The sequence below is a fragment of the Chaetura pelagica genome, unplaced genomic scaffold (assembly GCF_000747805.2).
Source record: "Chaetura pelagica isolate M959 unplaced genomic scaffold, ChaPel_1.0 scaffold142, whole genome shotgun sequence".
Lineage (NCBI taxonomy): Eukaryota > Metazoa > Chordata > Aves > Apodiformes > Apodidae > Chaetura > Chaetura pelagica.
The window spans coordinates 886,996-908,508 of NW_009952973.1; positions in this window are offsets into that span (position 1 = coordinate 886,996).

The following is a 21,513-nucleotide window of genomic DNA, read 5'->3' on the forward strand; positions in this document are numbered from 1 at the left end:
AAAGAGTGTTTGGCTGACATACCTGTGCCAGGATAGGTGTGCCAAAGCTAAAGGAACAACAGGTTGTTATTCGTTGGGTCCTCAGAGGCATATCAGTGAGATACAGGCAATTTCTGGGAATGCAGAAGTGCCTGCATTGCAGTGGAAAGGACTTCAATATGTTCCTTACTCTTCTACCATCTGAACAAAAAATGGGAGGGGCTCAGGTTTATAAACTTTAGCAGTATTCTCTGTTATTCTCAGAGTCATGGAAGGCATTTGAATTAGTGGATTAACATCTACTGTAGGCCTCTCCCAGTGCCTCGGACAGTAGGGCCAATGAACCTAGTAAAACCCCCTATTATTTAATGAAGATGGGACAAGTGGAGAGCTGTTTTGTACCAGCTAGTGAAATGAGGTCATTCTGCCAACAGAGAGTCAGGCTGCTTATAGCTTTACTCAAGCACAAGAGCAGCATGAGCTTAGGAGGCAGGGCAAACCTGGAACAAGCTAGGAGGCACCAGTTCTCAGTGTAAAACTAGTTCACAATGTTGAAAGAAAGCTGATCTATCACTTCATCTGCTTCCAATGGATATAGGGAGATGTCTTAGATTATTGTAGTGCCAAGAAGACTGGAACTGAGATCTACTGAGATCTGGATCTACTGCTACCTTAGGTAAGGATTCAGCAGTGTGGTGTGAAATATCCTCTTTGCCACAGGAAGGGGTGCTAAAAGTTTAAACATGGGAGGAAAAAGTAGAATCGTAGACCAAGAAACCATAAGTGGCCTTAATAGCATGAGAATTCCCACTTAAGCAGATTCCTGCAGGCGGCTGCAGGCAGGATAGCGGCACAGGAAAAGTCTGGCTGAGCATTTGCTTCAGTTTTCTCTTCTCTTGGCACCACTGCTGGCCTCTCTTGGAGAGGGAGGCTGGTGAGAAGGATGCTACAGTCACACACAACCTGCAGTTAATGTCCTGGTGCAGCCTGCAGTCCTACGGGGGAGGATGTTTACATCCACTGATGAAGCAGGAGGGTGCAGCTGGGTTGCCTGTGCTGCTCTGGGCAGTCTGGCAGGGCACGGTGCTTGGGCACGTCCCAGCTGTACCTGTGCCATGCGTGTGAGGCTCTTGCCATAGGTACAGAGAGTGTCTTTCCGCCCGAGTTATTACTGGGGTAAAGGCAAGCAACACCCTGGAAGGAACATAGCACAGGGCAATCAAAAATGTTTCTGAGCTGCTTTTCAGTGCTTCAGCCTGGGGTGGGTCTGCTTAAAGCCTCTTTCCTAAGGCACTGGAGGGACCCTGCGTTTGGTGAGACTGGGAATGCCCTAGAAATGTTTTGGCACTTGCTAATTGGCCGTTCTTGCCAACTTGGGCCTGGCACAGCAGCAGGGCAGAGAAGGATAGAGGTCAAAGAGTTGATTTTGCTGAATATTTTCATCTCCCTGACAGTGATTCCTGCAGGGAAGAAATCAACAGCACGGAGTAGACAAATCAGCTTTTGGCGTAAGTTTGGGTTTCTTGTGCTGGGGGAACTGGTTCCAGCTGACAAGCTGTCTCCTTGGCCAGGACCAGAGCACTGAGCTGTGGCATCACCTCTAGCTTTTGTAGACTCCTCCAAGCTGTTTTTGTAAAGGCTGGTTCAAAGTTTCAGAGAAAGATGTGGAGGAAGCACCTTGTCTCATCACATTCCGTCACCATCCTGTCAGTGGCATTCCCACCCCCACAACAGTAAGAGATTGCTTTGGGGGTCCTATCTGTCACACACAGCCCATGAATCATTCACTTCAGCTGTACGCCTACAGTTGCAATCCCACGTAGTCCAAAAGACAGGATCCAGGCTTCAAAGATCTGATTATATACACACCACTCAGTCTCTCCTTCCTTGATCCTTCTGTGCCCATTCATTTTGCTCCACCCTGAGCTGTTCTTTGCTGTGTCAGTCACACATGGCCAATTTATCCTCTCCTTTTTCCTACATAAGACCATCTGTCACCTGCCTGCCTTTGAAATTGATTTGCTGGCTGTCCAACAGCCCACTTTCTGTCTCTGGCTGCTTCCCTTCTGTGTGTAACATGGGGGGTGGTCCCTGTGGGGGGCAGTGAGCATCTCCTGGTTTGCTGCCTCATACCATGGCCCTGAGGAGAGATGCTGACCTGTGGATAGTGCTGCTCAATGGCACCACTGCATCCACTGTGGGACACTGGGGAAAGGGCTGATGTGAGCTACCCACGTGCTCCTGGAGGATCTGCTCATGCCCTCAGTTACCATTACAGCACAAAGCAGCAGCCTTCTGCCTGGCAGAGAAATGAGTCTGCATTGCTGTGATACTTGGCCTTGAAAAGCAGTTTTTGTAGTCTCTGAAGCCTCCAGAAAGCTCTGACCAAGCCGATTGATCCAGCCGAGACATCAGGATTTGGCCAAAGCTGGTCAATGAGGCCAGGGCAGGTTGGAGGTGCGAGGATGGTTTTCCCTGCTCCTGCTCCGGCGGGAGGAGCCTGCAGGTTTGTCCCCGCACCATGAGGTGTCAGCCTTGCCCTCAGAACGTGCCCTCGCATGGCTGGTTTTGTGTGCAACGTGTTTGCGGGGTGAAGAGCTCCATGGACCGTGTATGCTGTCAGCTGGATAATGCTGTGCTGTTATGCAGTGTGCTCAGCCCCGCAGCATCACCAATGCACAACAGCTTCCTTTCTTTACCCTGCTGGAGACATCTGTAAGTCGGTGTGAAACAGCCCATTGCTTTGGGCTGGGTGCTCCAACATCCGTTGTCAGGGCTGCACAGGTGACAGGAATGAGGGTGTGAGGATGTCTGAGGCATGTGAGACCTCACCCAGCCTTGCAATCCCTACCTGGCAATCCCAGAGGCTTCCAGGAGCTGTGAGCAAGGACTGGTAGCAGGTAGCAAGGGCCATTCCTAGCTGACTCCCTTCCCTTTCCCCCTGATAATCCACGCAGGATTTGTCTGCTCTATACTGTGTGTATCTCACTCTGAGCCCTGTTTTGGAGGGATGGAGTCTGTTCTGCTGACAGGTTTGCCTGTTCTGGTGCTTGAGGGTAGGAAGGAGGCTGGTGGGATTTATTTTGGTTGAGCTGCAGTGTTGTGCTTGGCAGGACTTTCCAGCAGCCCTGCTGGAAAGGTTTAGCAGGTTGTGGGCATACTTGGGAGTGAGTCACCAGGCAGTAATGGCAGTAGGAAGAGGAGAAGATAAACGCTTTGAGAGTCACTCAGCTTTTCCTGATGGGAGGCAGACACAGGGACCAGGTTTACTTGGAGTGGCAGAAAGCATCTAAACTGAAAGGTCACCTGAAGTGATCTGGGGACACAGCTCAGCTGCGGCCTCTGCTTTGAATCCTCATACGTCCCTGTCACCAGCTGATGCAGAGGCATCCTGGCAGATGCATATGATGTTGACAGGAGAGCTTCCTACCTGTCAGCTTCTCTAGTCACCAAGAATCTCATCAGGCTGATGTGGCTGTCCTTAGGCAAGTTTGCTTCAGTGCAAGCTGCCTTTATGAGAAATCATGCAAACACCTCATATTTAAACAGAGAAGCACTTATGGCTGTAATAAAAGTATCTGCATGGAGACTGAAGTGTGCTGCTACTGGTTTACACTTCACTGAGCCCCAGGAGAAAGGATGTGTGTGGTGTGCAATATTGTTTTCCTCTCTTAATTCTGTCTTTCACTGCTGTTTCTGATCAGAGGTGCACATGTGAGATAGTAGTTAGTCAGGAAATATTTCTTAGGCTGGATTTTGGCAAATGCAAGGCTACATTTGCCCTGCACTATAAGCTGTCCAGGTGGCCTAAATGAGGGAGCTCTGCTCCCTCCATTCTTGCTGTGCTTCTGCTAAGCGTGCCACAGCGAGGGCCGGTACCTGTGGGCACTGTTACTGTGGCATCCTACAAACCCCCCACATTTCGAGACCCTGTTGCTTGCCCACCCTAACCCTGTCATAATGATCATAGTACAACAACCTGCAGAGAAGACAGAGTAAAAGCAGATAGGATGTTGACCTCACAGCATTTTCCCTAAGCATGCACTTAGCTTATTTGGAGAACTGTCTGGGCTGGTGTGTTTCCTTTTCAGCTTATAGTGCAGAGGGGTCCCTTTGCAGCAGGTCTGCTTAGTGCAGGTGGCTTTGGGTTTCAAGTGGAGGGCTTGAAGTTATGAGATTCATTGGCTGTAGGAACCAATGTAGTGCAGTAACTAATGACAGAGTAAGATCAGAAGGGAACTTGGGAATGAACTACAGTTGCTGATGGCAGTGTCTCCATGCCCAAAAGACAAATAAGTCCTTGCTTCTTACTCGTGCATTTGCTATTACTTCAGCATGGAGCTTTTCCTGCTGTTAAGTGGCACCGTGCAAGCTCCTCACCCTGTTGCATCAGCCCAGGAGGAGATGGCCCCTGTTTAACTGTGATTCCCAAGAGTTCCTTGCACATTACTAGGTTTATCTGCCAGACTCTGGGAGCAAACTGGAGGCTTACGCTGAGGTCACCCCTGAGGACTGTGGCTATACTGCCTGCAGGAGCAGCAAGGAGTGGCCTGACCTGTGGAGCACCACATTGGGTGCACCCAGCATGTGGGAAACCTTTCTGTGAGTAGCTGTGTGGAGAAATGAGGAGCTGAGGCCAAGGACCCTACATGATACCCTTCCACATCTATAATTCTCTGACCTCTTAAAAAGGCCTTCAGCCTTGGCCTGCTGTGTTTGGGGTGGTCAGGGTTACTGAGATTCTGCCTGAACTCTGTGTTAGGGGAGTTTGGGGCAGTGGATCTTTTCTGGTTTGGGAATGGTGGTGTTAGAGAAACAGAGGGATACCTCTGAAAGTGGCAATGGAAAGGCAACAGGAATCTATCCTAGCCACTAAACTCTGACTTGCTTTGCTTTCTCCCAGCTCTGGGTCTAAGCAGGTAGTGACCAGCGGCTGCAAAGTCTCATAAGCCACATGAAGAGAGTCAAGAAGGGCCACAGGGAAGTCCAGAGCTCTGTTATCCTTTCAGGACTGTTTGGGGAGGAAAGGTCTCTTATCTGCATTTCAGAGTAATCTCTGTGAGTGCACTGGATGTACTGCAATCCTCAAAGGTGAACTGATGCTCTGTTCACCTCAGTTACCTCTTCAGTTCTTTCCTCTTCTCTGTTCTGCATGCTCATTCCCATGGTGACCATGCCTGACATGGATAAAGGGACACCTCTGCAGTTTCTAGGAGATACCAGTGGGACCAGACAGGGATCAGAATGTGCAGCGGGAATTTGGGCCTGGGAACACTGTTTAGAACAGCTTAGGCATTGGTTTGAGTCTCTGAAAATTCAGTAAGGGCCAGAAGGGGAATGTCTATGCTCTGCGCTCATTCGGTGTCAAATCTGGAGCATAAACCCAACCAAGAGCATTGCTGAGAGTTAGAGCTTTGCCCAGAAGTTTTGGAGATATAAGATTTTTTGCTCTGAAGTGCAGCCTCAGCCTGCATTGGTTGAGCTGGTTGAGCTTCTAGTCGAGGCAGAGAGAACACGCTGAGCTTGCAAACCATCCATGGGCATCCTCCAAAGTCTATCAACACCAGGAGCCAAAGAAGGTGCCTTGAAAACTTGCAGGGAGCTCCTGGCAGTCTAACTGGAATCACAATGAAGATACTGTCCACAATGCTGGCATCAGACAGAGCTCAGCAATCGGGATTCTCCTCCCAAGCCAAATGTTAGAAAGGGCTGTCCTGGTGTAGCAGGATGCTAGGGAGCTTTTCAGTTGCAGGTCTGCCCACCTGCATGGGGAACATGAGAAGAGGCAGGTTTCACATCAAAGCACTTTCTCCCCAGGGAAGAGTGATGTGAGTTAACTGTGCCTGTACCTTGGTTATGTTACCCTCTTGGAAAGATGAGTGAGAAAAGCAGGTGCATTTGGAGCAGTGGAGAAAAAGGATTTGGCACGGACTGGGAGAGGAGATGGACTGGAAGATCAAGCAGCAAATAGTTTACCTAAGGGACAAAGAGAATGAAGTAGGTTACTCACTTTTTATTTTTTTTTACATTCAGCACAGACTAATTAAGGAATCGATGTAATGCTGGAAACCTCTGAATGCTTAATGGAAAAGCAGCTAATTAATTAACATTACAAATCATAATCATTAAGGAATTAATCTTTCATGAACTTAATTAGGAATGGTGAGTGAATGGGTACATGGGAGGATGGCTTTTGGAATATGAATTACGGTTGTTTCTTTCCAAATCACTGCTAGTTAATGAAGACAGAGCAACATTGCTGAGCAAACAATGCAGAAGGAAACAGGGCTGTGTAATGATCCCAGCTAGGAGTGGTAATTGATTCATTTGTTGGGAAGGCTCACAAATTGGAAATGGTATTTGGCATGATCGTTCCATTGCTAGAGATGACCATTTGCTTCTGGTAATAAAAGGCTAAATTGTCTTTGATTGTCTGCCTGGAAGGCAAAACTCCTGACTGTGGCAGAGGCTTTGTGTCCAGCTCCCAGGATTGGCTGTGGTCTCTGTCCAAGGACCTCTGATTTTCTATCATCACAATGTAATATGATGTAGATGAGAAACACAGTTTTCAAAAGAGTACAGAAAGAGTATAGAAAGTATAGAAAGAGTTTGGGAGGCCTGAGAGAACTGCAGTGGTCTTGACCACGAGATGTCCCTATCTGGCATTTTCCTAAGGGGCGTGTGCTGGCTCATTCTGGGTTAAAAAACTCCAGGTAATGGTGCCCAGGGTATGTAGACCCAGTTGTGGATTTCCAGAGTGTTACAAATGTGTCTCTCATTTTGTGCCTATTTTAGGCATCAGCTTCTTACTGTCTGACCCTTTTTACTCTCTCTTGCTAAGCCCAGGTCCTTTCTTTACCAGGGGGTGTGAATGTGTCCAGGCCACTCCCAGTGGTGCTAGGGAGAGCTCTAGGCAAGCAGGTTTGGAGAGCTTTCTGCCTTAGTTAATCACCTCTGTTTCCTGTTCAGTGCTCATTTGGGGATCATTACGCTAATAATTGTTCTTAAATTTGGCAGTCAGACAGTCAGGGAATTGTGTGAGGCTAAGGACTCATTTGGGATGGGGGAAGAGGCAGATCTTACTGGGGTTTACCTTAGGGAGCACATGCCAGTGGAACTACACTAATAGAAAAAGGAGGGGACATTTTTACTTCTGGCTTGGGTGTCTGGCATAAGGTTTCTCCAGGGACTAGAAAACTACAAATTGGACCAAAAGCTAATGAACACCCTCCCTTCTTGAGATAAGGCTTAACCTACATTGCTATGATAACGCAGCTCTTCTGGGTGCAATTGATAGATTTCTCTTTCATTAAGGAACTTTCTTAAGGTCCTTATTCTCCCCTCCTTATTTTTTTTCTCTCTCCCCCCCCCCCCCCCCCCCCCCCGCTCCCCTTCTATTCTGTTCCCCTCTCTCTCTCTTCCCTCCCCACCACACCCCCTCTCTCTGCACCCCCCCTTTCTTTCTTTCCCCCACTCTTTCTCTCTGTCCCCTCCCTCTGCCATCTCCCCTCTCTCTATCCTCCCTCCCCCTCCTCTCTCCCTCCCTCTCTCTCTGCCCCTCTCTCTCTCTGCCCCCTTTGTCTGTCTCCCCTCTCGCTCTCTTTGCCCCTCTCCTCTCTGCTCCTCTCTCTCTCTCTGTCCACCTTTTTCTCTGCTCCCCTCCTCTTCGCCCCCTTGTCTCTGCCTCCATCTCTCTATCTACCTTTCTCTCTCCCCCCCCCCCTCCCCCCAGTTACTTTATTTGCTCTGGAAAGCAATCTATTTCAGAGGCTATCACTGTCAAAGAATAAGGGATGTGTCTCCCTCTTCATGCGACATTTTTTCTGATGATGTGCACTTGGACTTAGACTGCATGTCTGCATAGACACGTGTTTGCATCCTCCCTGCAGAATAGGAATTGTCTTTCAGGTGGAAGTGGTAGGGCACAGGATGTTTCCAGGACTTTGCTGTTCCAGACTCTCTCTGAAGGTACCAGTTCCTCCAGTCAGTACACAATGGTCTTGGCCAGTCCCCAATCTTTGTGATGCAGAGACTTGATATTGAGTGCTTGTGCCATGCACTAGGGAAGATATGTGGAAAGAGGTACTGAAACCAACCTTCTGGGTGATGGGTTGTTAAGTGTAAAGAAGACAAGCTAGTCATGGACCTTGCTTACCAGAAGTCATTCTGATGTGGTGCAGAAGGTCTAGCTGAGACAAAAGAATGGGCTCTTACAGATTGGGGATTAGAGCCCTTTCAGACTGATGAGCATTTTGCTTTGATAATGAGCCCACCTATAAAGTTCAGATTTGCTTCTGGCATGAGTGCTTGGACTGTTTCCCCACAGAACTTGCACCTTTCCTAGAGTAGCGTGTGATTGTGAAGAGCGTGCAGCAGTCCTGGGCATTACTTGGTGTGTGATGGCCTGGATCATGGCTGGAAACAAGCCAAATGCCAGCACAGCTGACCTACAAGCAGGAGTCCTCTGCAGAATGAAGCAGCACTAATTTTGTCATGCTGGGCTCGCTGGACCTTCAGCAAAGGAAACCTTCCTACTTGGACAGGGAAGGCTGCAAAAGGCATAAATTCATTTACATAAAGAACCAAATAAATAAATAAGAGCAACAGGTTCTATTAACATGGGTTTTAGGTTCCTAAATGCCTTTGTGAATTAGGGCTTTAGGTACTAGGCAAAATCAAATGTTCATGTCTCACATAATGTTTGAAGGGGTAGACCAGCCCCATGTACTCCATATTTATGGATTTTACTAAAAGAAAAAATTGAGCACATATGTGCTTATCAAGCACATTGGTAGGCTAATTTACTACAGTTTCATAAAACTAATTAAAGAGGAATAAGACAAGGATGAAAATAAGGTCACAATTAAGTCTGAATCAATAAATCACTGGATTCAGCAATTAATACAGCAAGTAATTGAACTGAATTATGAGTTTGGCATCAGAAAGAATTAATTTTTATTTAAATCCTGTTCAGGGGAAGGTATAGGAGACTCAGTTCTATATAAAGTGTACAACTCATTTTCTAGTGGCTTAGGGCATTGACTTTGCTTGTGAGCACCTGAGATCTTGATCCATCACGGGACAAGTGTCTGTAGGGTGAAGGCACCAGGTCTGCTCTTAGCCCCTCACCAGTGGGTGTTGCTCAGCGCAGGCTGCTCTCTTCCCCATAAGCCTCCCATAAGGCAGGGAGCAACATGACTCTCCAGAGCAGTTCCATCTCAACATGCTGTCCTTGAATATCTCTGTGCTTACATGGTTTTTATCTTGGTCCTTATTTTCCTCTTCCAAGTTTAGGCAAATACAAAGGGCCTTTTCACACCCTTCATCTGAAGGTGATAGCCAAATCGAGTTGAACAACAGCTTTAAGCAATAGTCTTCTATAATCACCTAAATTTATTGACAAACTGGAAAATGCACATACTCAAGAAAAAGGCATTTCACCTCCCACAGTCCTTTTGTTAAAGCAAATGTGAAGATGTATTGAGGGGTTCCTTTATGGCTTCAAGTGGTGTTGCAGAAATCAATAAATCATTTTGGATGTGAAGCTTTTTCTGGAAGACTGCTAGGAATGTTGCTTGCTGCACAATTAGAAGGAGACTTCTAAAGAAATATGTGTGCTCTATGATGAAATTAAGTGTACTGAATACGTATAAAATTAGTACTTCTTTAAATATTGAAGAGTATATGTCAAAATTACCAAACTGACAAAAAAACCTGACTAATGCAAACAATTTCTCCATAAATAAATCAGCAACTGCTTAAAAAAAAAAAAAAAAGAAAAAAGAAAAAAAAAAAGTCTGCTCAACAACCACAGCTACTAGATTCCAGAAGCTTAGGAAAGGACTGGTATTTACCAGGATGCCCAGATCCTGAACTCAAACATTTCCAGATTTTTTCCACTTCTTCATACGAATTACTACACTATACATCTACTAAAAATGAACAAATCCACAGAACTGATATCTAATCTCTCAGTATCTTCCCTATGGTCTAGTTTCTACTGGGCTGTTTTGAGATGTTAACTCTCAAAGTAAGGGACATTGCATGTAAGATGTCAAATGTCTTAAAAACAGGTTAAATTTATCTTTAGTTATTTTACTGTATCATGGCATTGACTTTGATCAGCTGTCCCTATCCAGGACAATATGGGGTGACTGCTGGGTCTTGCTGCCCCTTTTAACATTGCTGGACTTGCTACTGCTTGTGCCACTCTCTCTTCTTTCATTGCATTAATCAAACTTTCTGTGGCAAAGATAATATGTTAACAGTAATAAAGTTCTCATGAACTGGTCAATTCCTTAGTAGCCAAGTATTAATTTTAAGCATTTCCCTTCATTAAGAAGTCTTCAAGACTTGTAATGCTGTAGGTTATTGTTACAGAACACTTGAGATAATGCCCTTTCAGCAAATTGCATGCTGAAATGAGTGACAATGGAGCACCTATATGAACTGGCAGCTTTTATATTATGTCCTACTCCTAGTGACTACCTACTGCTCTTGCTTCATCATTCCCAGGCTGACACTATAGTGGAATGTTGTCATTGCCCTGGCTGTTTGCAATGGGATCAAGAGGTTAGGAGTGTGCTTTTGTGGTGCTGACAGCCACAAAGCATGGTCAGAGTATAAAAACACACCAAGTTTGGGTGGTAGCCATGCTGTACTGAAGAGAACTGGAAACACAGTTTTGTTTCTAGGCCAGCATTCCTCAGCAATGGGGATTGTTTGCAGCTGACTCACCTTAAAATGTGATTTTTGTCCCAGAAGAAAATGAACTATTTTGTGAATATTTCAGCTGAGATACCTAAATGCTACCACAGAAGAAGCTCTGACTTCCTCCTGATTTGTTTCTGCCTGTGTCATGCAGTTCCTCCCCTTGTGCTTGCAGCATCAGTACAACTGAGGCTTGTATTGCTGTCCCCATTTGAGACCATCCCTACAGCTCTCCAGGAGACTGGATTTGCCTTCTCCCATTTCATTCCTCTGGCTTCTACTCCCAGAAAATCATTCAGTTGTTGCTGGTGATCACCCACATCTTGCTGCCACTCCCCCAACAAGCAGGCAGCAACATATTTGTTCAGGACAGTTCTTGCCATCCCTGAACATCCTTTGCCATCTTGTGAATGAGGAGCCCTTTACTTCCAGTCTCCAGATTATCTCCCTGAACATAAATAAGGACAGCAGTACACTGACAGAGCAGGGGTTCAGCAAGGTCTTTTCAAGGTCATGCTGCTACAGCAGGAAAGACACAATTGTTGGAGCAAAACAAGCCAGAAGGAATTAAGGAGAGTTAGTCCCATGTGTCCCCTGTTGCCAGTGTAGTAAGGTTACCAAACTAATGCTTCAAATCAGAGCCAGTGCCTGATTTTAGTGGAGCCCTGGCCTCTCTCAGATAGAAGGAATTTAAATTGAACTCATTTACAGAGCAGGATCTGTGGCTTTGCTCTTGTTTTTGGACTCAGTGTATTGAAAGAGAAGTTTGAAGCATGATGATTAGCCTTGTTGAATTACTGGGCTGTCCGATGTATTGATACTGATGTCATGGCTTCTAAAACTGTTGCTGTCAGGAGGTCAGCAGTGGTGTTTTACTGTCTTGCAGCAACTCAGAGAACTAGTCTGGCATTGCTAAATTCCAAACGCAAGCACATCTTCAGAGATGTGAAATCACCTGGGAAAAGTGAAATTTTCTAAAGTAATTTGCTGTTAATTGTCTCTTACTGTTGGAATGTCTCAGACTTCTTTCTAACTCAATGGGATGGAAATGGAAAAAAAAACAAAAAGAAAAAAAAATAAAAAAGAGAAACAAAAGGACAGATTAAGGTTCCAAGATCTGGTGCTTTAAAAGAAAAATGGCACCCTTGAGGGAACTTGCAAATGTCTGCAAAACTGTCGAGGAGTGGTGACATCCATAACTGGTATTGCTTTAGGTGGATGCTGATCTCAACACCAGCTCTTAAATTATAAGTAGCTCCTTTGATTTCAGCAGTTACTGAAGATTATTCTAGTTATAAATGAGAACACTGACACAGAGGAGCTGTAATGTTTGTCACTTAGGTATCTTATTAGTATGAGGCAGATCTCTGAAATAACATTGCCTGGAAGAAGTAATATCCAAACATTGTCTGTTCCCATTTATTCTTCTTCTGCAAATGTATTAATGAAACAGAAACACATGCAGTGAACTGCTGGTAAGTGCCATGTTAAAGCATCAGAACAAAGTACTTGCTCTTACCTCTAGGTTTTCAGAGAATAAAAATAGCTGCAAATTAATCCATCAGTTGAACTCACTTTAATTAGGCTCTACATACAGTCAGGAGTCTTTCCCTTTAAGCAGAAGGATGACAGTCCCTTGCTTTTATAAATCATGTTTCTTGGGAGCTCAGCATCACAAAGCTGTTTTACAAATGAGGGTGTGGAGAATTGAGGGGATTTAGCCAAATACAGATACTGCTGCAGTGTAAAGGAGTGGGTGGCTTTATTACAGAGGTTCTCTTGACCAACAACCTGCAAAAATGCTGGTACTTTTTTGCTCAGTTTCTTAGTTTGCTCACAAAAGCTCAGTGGTTACCTGCTATGGGATGCTAGGCGTGGCTTTAGGTTATTAAGGAGAATAAAATACTGTTTAAGACAAACACGGGGAAAATGCCTGTGAATTTTTCAGGAGACTCACACAAGTTGCAGTTGGTCTTAAAGCCTCAGTTCCTGGAGCCCCATGATCACGCCAGGCCTGCTGCTTGCAATGAAGGGAAAAGGTTTGGGTTTTGCAATTGCAGAGAAAAAACTAAATACAGAAAGGTGTAAGAAATCTTCCTTCAGGATGTTAATAAACACAGTTCATATGTTGCCTGGTGAGAAATTCTTAGCTAAACTAAGAAGTATGTGACAGCATAAAATCAGGAATATTGTTAGACAATTCCCAATCCAGCTGCATTTTTAAATTTTGTGATTCTTGCAGTGGGCAAGAGCTAATACGATTTTTTAACAGCTCTTCTTGCTCTGCTGACCACTAATGTACTGTAGGTCAGGATGTGTTTTTTTCTGTTTTCAAGGAGAGGGCTCTGCCAGCTCCTCCAGCTTTGTGTCCAGCAGCACCCTCAGGGCCTTTCCACCCAGGGTTGCTTGTGGCCTGAGGGCTCACGGCTTCTGAGTGGTGTGAAAGCTGCTTCTCTCCTCTTACCCCACAGCTGCCTCTAATTGGCAGCCAACAGCCATCCAAGGAGTCCTCTGCCAGCTGGCCCGGGTCTCACCTCATCAGCACCGAGTAGCACCTGTGGTCAAACCCCTGCCCTGTGGGAATCGCTGTGGAAGGTGGAGAGACGAGGGAGAGTGAGGAAACAAAGCTTGTGCCTGACGTGCAAGCAAGGTGCTGGGGCTCCTTTGATATATATGTGTTCTGACAGATGGTCTGACTTGAAATACTCTCTCCGAATTCCATTAAGCCCTGGGAAGGGAGCGGACAGCTAGCAGCCTTGAGGAAGTAAGTGGTTCTTATTAACCAGCCCCCATGCTTCCCAACCCCTGCTAGCAGCAGCTAGTGGAATGTCTTTTCCGGATGTCAGTTATCTGTCCATCTGGCAGGTACTTTCAAGTCTGCCAAGATGAGTATAAATAGAAGGTCTTTTAGAGGAAAAAATGGCAGACCTCTCTTGCAGTTCCTGTATGTGCTGAATTATGAGGAGTTCTAGTGGCTCTTGCTTCAAAGCAGTGCTTTGCCATGGATGTTTTAGTATTGACACGGGTGAGAAAGTTGGGGTTTTTTTTCTAAAAAATAAATAAATTACTTTTTCTAAGTCTTGTCCCATTTTTAATACTGTAAAGGATGAGCTGGGAAGCTGGGAAAAGGGTTTCTCCTGATTTGTTTTGGTGGTTTGGTGTGTTTGTTTTTTGTTTTATTATTTTTGTTTTGTTTTTTGGGGGGCGTTGTTTTGTGGTGTTTGTTTGTTTTTTTCATCAGAGAAATAGAGACTGCTTCAGCGGTGCCAGATTAGGATCAGAGTGACTGAGTTGTTTGCATTTGGAGTCCCAAAATGAAGTTTAAAGGAAACTGAATTTAGATTTTTCACCAGACAATTAAAGAATAGCAAATATGATCTTGGAGACAGCTCAGCCTGAATGGTGCCTCGGTATTTCACTTAAGTACGCAAAATGTTTCCTGTCAGGTGTACTTAACTATTCTCCTATGCTTAACCATTCTCTCAGGCCTTGTGGAGGGTAGGAATGAGGATGCTGTATCAGAACTGGTCCCCCCAGGTACAAGGGTCCGTTGTGTTTCCATCCCAACTCACTGATCTGATAAATGCTGTATCCTTAGGGAGGACACCTGGGTGCTTCTAAAAGGAATTTATCATGGAATAGACATGTGAAACTACTGAAAAGAGGGGCTTGTTTCTCTCTATTTACTATAAAGGGAATCTGGACGATCTGTTCAGCTGTAGGTGTGCTTGTTAAAAGACTAGGAAAACAAATCCCGTCACTTCTGGCCCTGATCTCCAGGATGGTCAGCATGGTGTACAGTCAGTTCTCTAAAATGTATGGTTATTCTTACTGTGGTGGCAATTCCAGGGTGCAAAGCTGATCCTGTGGGCTGAGATTTAGGTCAACAGGTTGCATATGTTGCCATGAAATTATCTGGCAGACTAATTTGTGTTTTCTGAAGCGGGCTTGTTGGCAGCAAGTGCTAAACAAGGGTATGTCCTGCAGTTTGTGCACTGCAATACATGACTTAGTACACTTCCATGTTTTACAATTGAATATGACTATAAGATGTCCTGCCCTAGTGATTGGAGTAAATAATGCCCGTGTCCCACAAAGGCTGAGGACCTTTGTGGAGCAGGTAATGCTGTAGGCTGGTGCTGGGATGTGTTCTCAGCACCTGCAGTACCGTGGAGCATCTTCTCATCTCATGAGAATAGGTAAATGCACTAACCTGATTCTTACCTTGAGTAAGTGTTTTTGGTTTTGCTTTGTGTATCTCATCTATGGTATTTTATTCATCCTGCTTCCATTCAGAATACCTCTCATCTCCTTAGAGTGCCTGGCACATATGTGCCTCTCCAGATCCCATTGTGTTTATCAGGAACTCTTTTTCCACTTGGGATGCCCACACAGCTGTTGTGCTGCTGTCTGCTGGTGTGAAAAGAGAGCTCCTCCAGCCACAGAAGGCAAATCACCTGCTCGTTTGCTTATTTTCTGTATCATCTCGAGATGGAAGGCATGGCAGGGGGGAGGAGGAGGAGAGCTGGCTCTTCCCAGACTGCTGGTGAATGCTGCCTGTGTCGGTGGCAGGAGGCCAGCTGGGCTGCCCTTTGGCAGTGTGGGATGAAGGATGGATGGGATGGCCCGGGGAGCTGGCCGGGAGGAGCGGGCTCCCGGCACGCGCGCTCCCGCCACGGGCTCTGCGAGCGGTCGGCTCTGGGCTGTCAGGGCTGCTCCAGGCTGCCTGCACAGCCCTGCCAGGGCAGGATGAATGGAACTCTGGTAATTACTACAGCATGACTTCACTAGAGCCATATCGGTAGGGGTCAGCAGCAGCTCATTGATTAAATAGTTGCCATGGTGACGGTTGCCCTGGTAGCACGAAATCCTTTCTCCTCCTTTCCCCCCTCCTCCTCTCTGCTTTGCAGGGCTTCTCATTCATATTCTTGTGTTTTATATGAATGAAGCCAGAGTGGATCACAGGGCTGGGTGGAGAGGTACTCGAGGAAGGATGATTCCCGTTTCTCCATCATGCTTGTTTTCTTGTGGGCCTGAGTGATCACTCAGCCCTGTCCCTGTGTTTGGCCTTAATGGGGTACACAAACTCTGCCTCACATCCATCCTATTTTTTTTTTTTTTTTTTTGTAGTTCCTTATAGCTCATATCCTGATTATCCTGAGCACCTGTGTTACTCTGCAGGTCCTGGGGCCAGCTCCTCTGATTGCCAATGGTGGGAGTGCACTTTATTTGCAGCCCAACTGCAGAGCTTGGCAGTCTTCCAGAGCTGAGCCTTTGCCCATGTGGGCTTTGTGTGCCTGATTAAATCACAATATTTCCTCTGGCTCTGAAGCCAGAAAGGACCATTAATTCTTCAGGCTGGCCACCGGCATAGTAAAGATCAGTGAGTCCTACTCAGTGCCTTCTGTTTTGTGCCTGAAAGCTTCTGGCTGAGCTCCAATTTCCTTGTCAGCAGTTGTCACCTCTTGGTATGAATATTGATAGCGATGGAGAACACTGTGCCCTGTGACAACCTGTCCCGGTGTTTAAGCACCTCTTGCTGCTAAGAATCTTCCTCCCCAGCATGCATGGTGAGTCTTGTTTGGCATTATTTCTCCTTTTTATGGTCTTGATTGCCTGTGGGTGCTTTCTCACAGCATCTAACTCACCCTTCCTCACTCAGGGTTGGGATCCTTTTCAGCCCCTATAGATGCAGAAGGGTGGTTGATTATTTGCCTGGAGCCTACCTTTCTGCTCACTGTCCTGCTGCAGATATTTAGAGAAGAAACACCTCCTCAGTGGATAGCAAGACAGGCCTGTATTTGTTTTGTAAGGGTGTTTTTCCAGTTCCAAGTATTCAAAGTAATGACAGGGGTGTGTTTCAGCATCCAAGAATGATGTTTTCATAGCACAAGATTGAGAGCGTGTGGCAAGTAGTGGTGTGAGGAAGTACAGCCTGCTGGGACAGTGCCAGAGGAACACACAGGGTCACAGAGCCCAAGCTGGAGCATTCTGGAGTTCATCTTTCTCCCTGGCTCTGTTTTATTTAACAGTCTGTACACTGCATTGTAAGTGGGCATAAAATTTGGTCCTTGGGATGGATTATCCTTGTCTGTCTACTACCAGGTTTCATCCAACTTTGTCCAAAGTGCCTGGCAGTGGCAATGCTCTGAAGGAGGTCTCTGGAGCAGATGGAACTAGGGGCTGAGCAAAACTGAAAATTCACATGTTCCTGACTTGGCCCTACCCAGAAATGTGAAAAATTGCCAGGTCTATCATGTCAGCTCTGTTTTCTCCAGTCATTATATGTTCTGTTTGACTGCCTGCCATTTTGGAGTCACATAAAGATTCTTTGAAAGTGCCACAAGAAGTGGGATGTCTGGGAGAGGACAGCACCTGCCTCCCTGGGAGCTCCCAATCTCCATGTGTGACTTTGTGTGCCCCGTGTTGCAGTAAAGCTTATTGAGCACAAATCCAAGGACAAGCAGAGCCAGACCAAATCCCTGCTGTCTTCTGTTGCCAAAATACTTTCAGCCCATTAGAGGGTAAAGGAAGAAGGACCTCAGTTGTCTCACTGCCTCTGAATTACTGTGTGCTATTAGGAAGTCCTTGGCTCTGTGAGGAAAAGCTTCCTGTACTAGAGGTGGGAAACCTGACACAGTTTTGGCCTGTCCCTTGGTGGGTTGTTTCTTGGTTTCTCACTGTGGTTTTCCTTCCCCTTGAGTTTTCTGTACTAATTTTGTAATAACAGTAAGCACTGGGTTTCATAACATAGACATACAACATGCAATTAGAGATTGCTTTGTGTGAAATAAAGTAGCTGTGAGTCATACCCAGACAAGTGAATTATCTGTGATTATTCAGCCAAGAAGGGAGACAGTGGTGAGCAGAGGAATGTGCACACCAAAGGCTACACATCGTTATTAGCATTTCCATACGATTTGGAAGCATAAGGAGGAAAGCAAAGCCATGTACCATAGCAGGGTTGGGCTTATTGGGGATCTCTCTGTGTAAAAATCCATGTGATCACATCCTCATAGGGGGGAACAGGCAACCTTCCCCTATAGTCCTAAGATTTTTGCAGCCAAAGCAGCACCCTCATTAGGTCTCTCTGTTTAAAAAAAAACCCAACACCCTAAAAACAACAAAACAAAGCCAGGGAGATACATGACAGATACAAGTATATTTTAGAGTTCTAAAATTATGTAAAGCAAATCTTAGCCTAAAGAAGACCTAAGGCTTCTTTGAGGGAAGACAGAAAAAAAATGAATAGATTTTCAGCATGAGCCTAGTTTGATGTCCCTCACGGATCTGCTCCTTTTTGCCCTCCAGGCATGAAAATTCACAATATGCAGGGGCCCTTGGCTGTACAGAAACAGCTGGGAAACCTTTTGGGGTGCAAAGCTGCCAGCCCTGTGAGACAAGGTGGTTTCTGCAGCGGCCTCCTGGTGTGTTTGCTGTTGCCAGACGGGCAGCTGAGGGCAGTGACTCTGCCCAGGGAACCTCGGGCTGCAGGGCAGCTTGCATCTCCTAGGGAGAAGGTGCCTGCCCCCCACAGTCTCACCCTTGTCGTGGGGAGGGAGGGAGGAAGGGGCTGACAGCACTTGCCAAAGAGCATCTTCACAGCCCTCAGTGCGTGGCTGCAACTGCCCTGAGAAGTTTGCTGCAAAGAAACAGTTGACCCTTCCTCAGCCAGTCACAAATGCCTCCATCAGTAAAATGGCAGTGAGAAATGCTTAATGCTTCCAAGATGAATATAACAGATGCTTCTCCCAGGAAATCAGCTAAAGGTTGCAGCTTTGCTTGAGTGATTGTGAGTCAGGTATGAGTCATTTCTCCCTTGAAGGGCATCTGGATCTGCTTTGCTGATAGATACACAGAGCACAAAGCCTGGGGTGAAAGGTTATCACAGGAGGGAGAAACTAAAAAAAAACACAACCAAACCACAAAAACCCTCTGAGATACACCAGTGTACTCTGAATCTTCTTCTGTGGCCCACAGGATACGTTATCTGAGGGTGTTAAAGACATGCTTTCTCAGCTCCCACTGTGTGCTAACTTGTGAAACACAGACAGGAGCTTTCTGTTTTAATGGAATTTGGATATTTCTATAATATCTATTGGTTTTGTTGCTTCTGGTTGCTGCAGGTGCCTTGAACTGAAGTAAACAGCAGTTGTAGATGAAGCACGACCTCAGCTGTTTTTCCACACTGAAGCAAAGTGATCTGAGTATAGATTAAAGTCAGACCCACCATGTGATAGCACAGAGTATTTGACACCCCGGTAATTGGTTGGTGTGAAAAAAATAGGAATTCACAGGGAATAATGTGGTACTGGATGGTTTTCCAAAGCAATCATAACTGTATTAAATCCATGCAGAATTTGCTGGCCAAAATTACCTGGCCTGTTCTATGCAGCTCTGAATAAGGAATCACAGTAATTCTGCTTGACTTAAAAAAAAAACAACAAACAAAACAAAAGCACCGTGTAAAATAACACAAAAAGAGGCACTGGACTTTTAAAATTTGGGTGTAAAACTTGTTCCCTGGAGTAGTCCACAACTGGTTTTAGACGATTCTATTAGCTCAACAGTAATCTCTGCTCCCATAGGACATCAGAGGTAGGAAAGCTGGCTGCAGCAGTGACAAATTAGCATTAATTGTGCCTCATCTGATGGAGCTAATCCCAGCAGAGTGCAGCCAGACACTGATTTTCGTATATTGCTGCTCTGACCATTTTACTGTCAAGCTGTTTCTTGATGACGTACATTCATTCACGGCAAAGGGCCCACAAAAGCAGCCCAGCATCCTTCCTTAGGAAGCCAGTGGAGCGTGGTCTGTAGGAAGAGCTTGTATCTTTTCCCAGGCTGACAGATCGATCCATCAGGGAGGGGGCAGACATGCTTGCCAGCATGCAAGTCCATTCCCAGCTCAGGAATGGAAGCTGCTTCTTCCAAGGAGAGGCAGGTCAGAGGCAATTATTCTGGGTTCAACTTAATTATACTAATCAATCATGCAATTAGAGGGTTAAGGGTGGGTGACTTGCAAGGATGAAGAAACAGCCTTTTTGGGAAAAGAGAGAGGCTAGTAATTAGCTTAGTTTGTGCTGGGAGAATAAGAGGTTGTAGGGAAGATTGAAATAAAAATCTCTGGTTGTGCTGATGGCTTTAGGTGTCTGAGGGGGAGGGTATGAGTTTTAGGTTTTGTAGTCATCAAGAGCTTACACTTTGCCATGTGGCAGGATATGCTGTGGGGATGCTGTTTCTCCTGACTGCTGTGTTGCTGTAAAGTAGTGCTCTCTTTTTTGCATTTGTCATCATGACAACCAGGGGAATGTTAGGCTTGGACCATCTCACAGCCAGACCCTGGCCTCTGCAAATGTGATAGCCCCAGCTATTCAGAAACTACCTTTCACCCATGGCTTTGTGCCTGGCACAGCCATGGGTTCAAAACTGTTCAGAGAGTGACAGTCAGGCCAGAATGTGATCAGGGTTGGGAGGTTAGTGCTTGTAGCCCTGTGCCATGGTGGAGATGAGACAGGTCACATCTGCATAGCTAGGATGCAGGAACAGCACAGAGAAGAGTCTGCTCTGGCTCAAGCATCTCTTCCAGACATGTTCTTAACTTGAACAAACTGGAGAATTTGCTGTGTCCCTTGAAAGTTATTTTACTATGTCAATCACCTCAAGAGGAAAAACTCCAGGCAAGAGACAACATATTCTTCTTAGAGCAATAGCTATTGCTGGATAAAGTATGTGGTTTTGGTCCTTCTTCAGGTCTGAAATAGAAGTAGCAGGCCTCAAGGCCAATCCAAGCTGCTCAGTATTTAATGAGGTGTGTATCAGTGAGGTCACCTATGAAAAAAAAAAGGTATTTGCTATCTGTAAAATACAGGAGGGAAGAGGGAAGTGGAAGGGGATGTCTCTGAAAGTAGAGAGATTTCAGTGTGCCCTGATGAAGAGGGCTTTGGTGGCTGTAGCTTTCTTGGCCTTGAAGAGAAAGGCATCCATAGGCCAGGCCTGCAGGGATAATGTGTTGGCCTTCACTGTTTTCTCCTCCAGACTTTGCTGTCACAGACTGGCTTTGGCAAAACAGCAGCAAGGCTGGAAAACTTCATCAGAAATAGAAAAGTCAAGAAGTATTCTACTCAGAAAACAGCTTCCCAAGGCTGGTGACGTACTTCAAGATGGTGAATAATCGACCTCAACAGCAGATGGGAAAAAAAACAACAAAACTATCTGCTCTTCCCTCTGGCAGGCTCCAGTGCCTTGGGAGATGTCTCTGTTGACTCATTCAGAAAGCAGTTTTCAAAACATGACTACTTCACTTGGATCCAGACAGCTCCTTTCCCTGGGAATGGCAGGCAGCCCACCTGCCCCTGTCAGCCAAGGCAGGGTGGGAAACCTGCCCTCCTCCTGCTGCAGGGCTCCTGCCTGGCTGCCAGTTTGGGTCTCTTGGCACAGGCACCCCCCACTCCTTAGTCTATGTTGAATTCTCAAAAGCCTGATTGCAAAAAAAAAAGCTTGGGCTTGATTTTTGGAAGTTGCTCCACCATGATATTAATCTCCTCTGTTCTACAGTAGCAAGCCATGTAAGATAGTAAATAAATAGATGTCAAAATACCAGAAACATGAAACAGAAGAGCTTGCTGGTTCAGTTATTTCACATTAAACATTTGGCTTCCAGTATATGAAGATGGGAGTATGGTGCAATGTAAACACAACTTGCTGCTTTAAACCTACAAGTTCTGTCCCAGGATGGCCGTAAGCTACCTGGCAGGGCATGCCAGGGAAGAGGTGACTCTGCTTGTCCCATTGCAGGTTTTCTATACAAAGAGGGACTCCTGG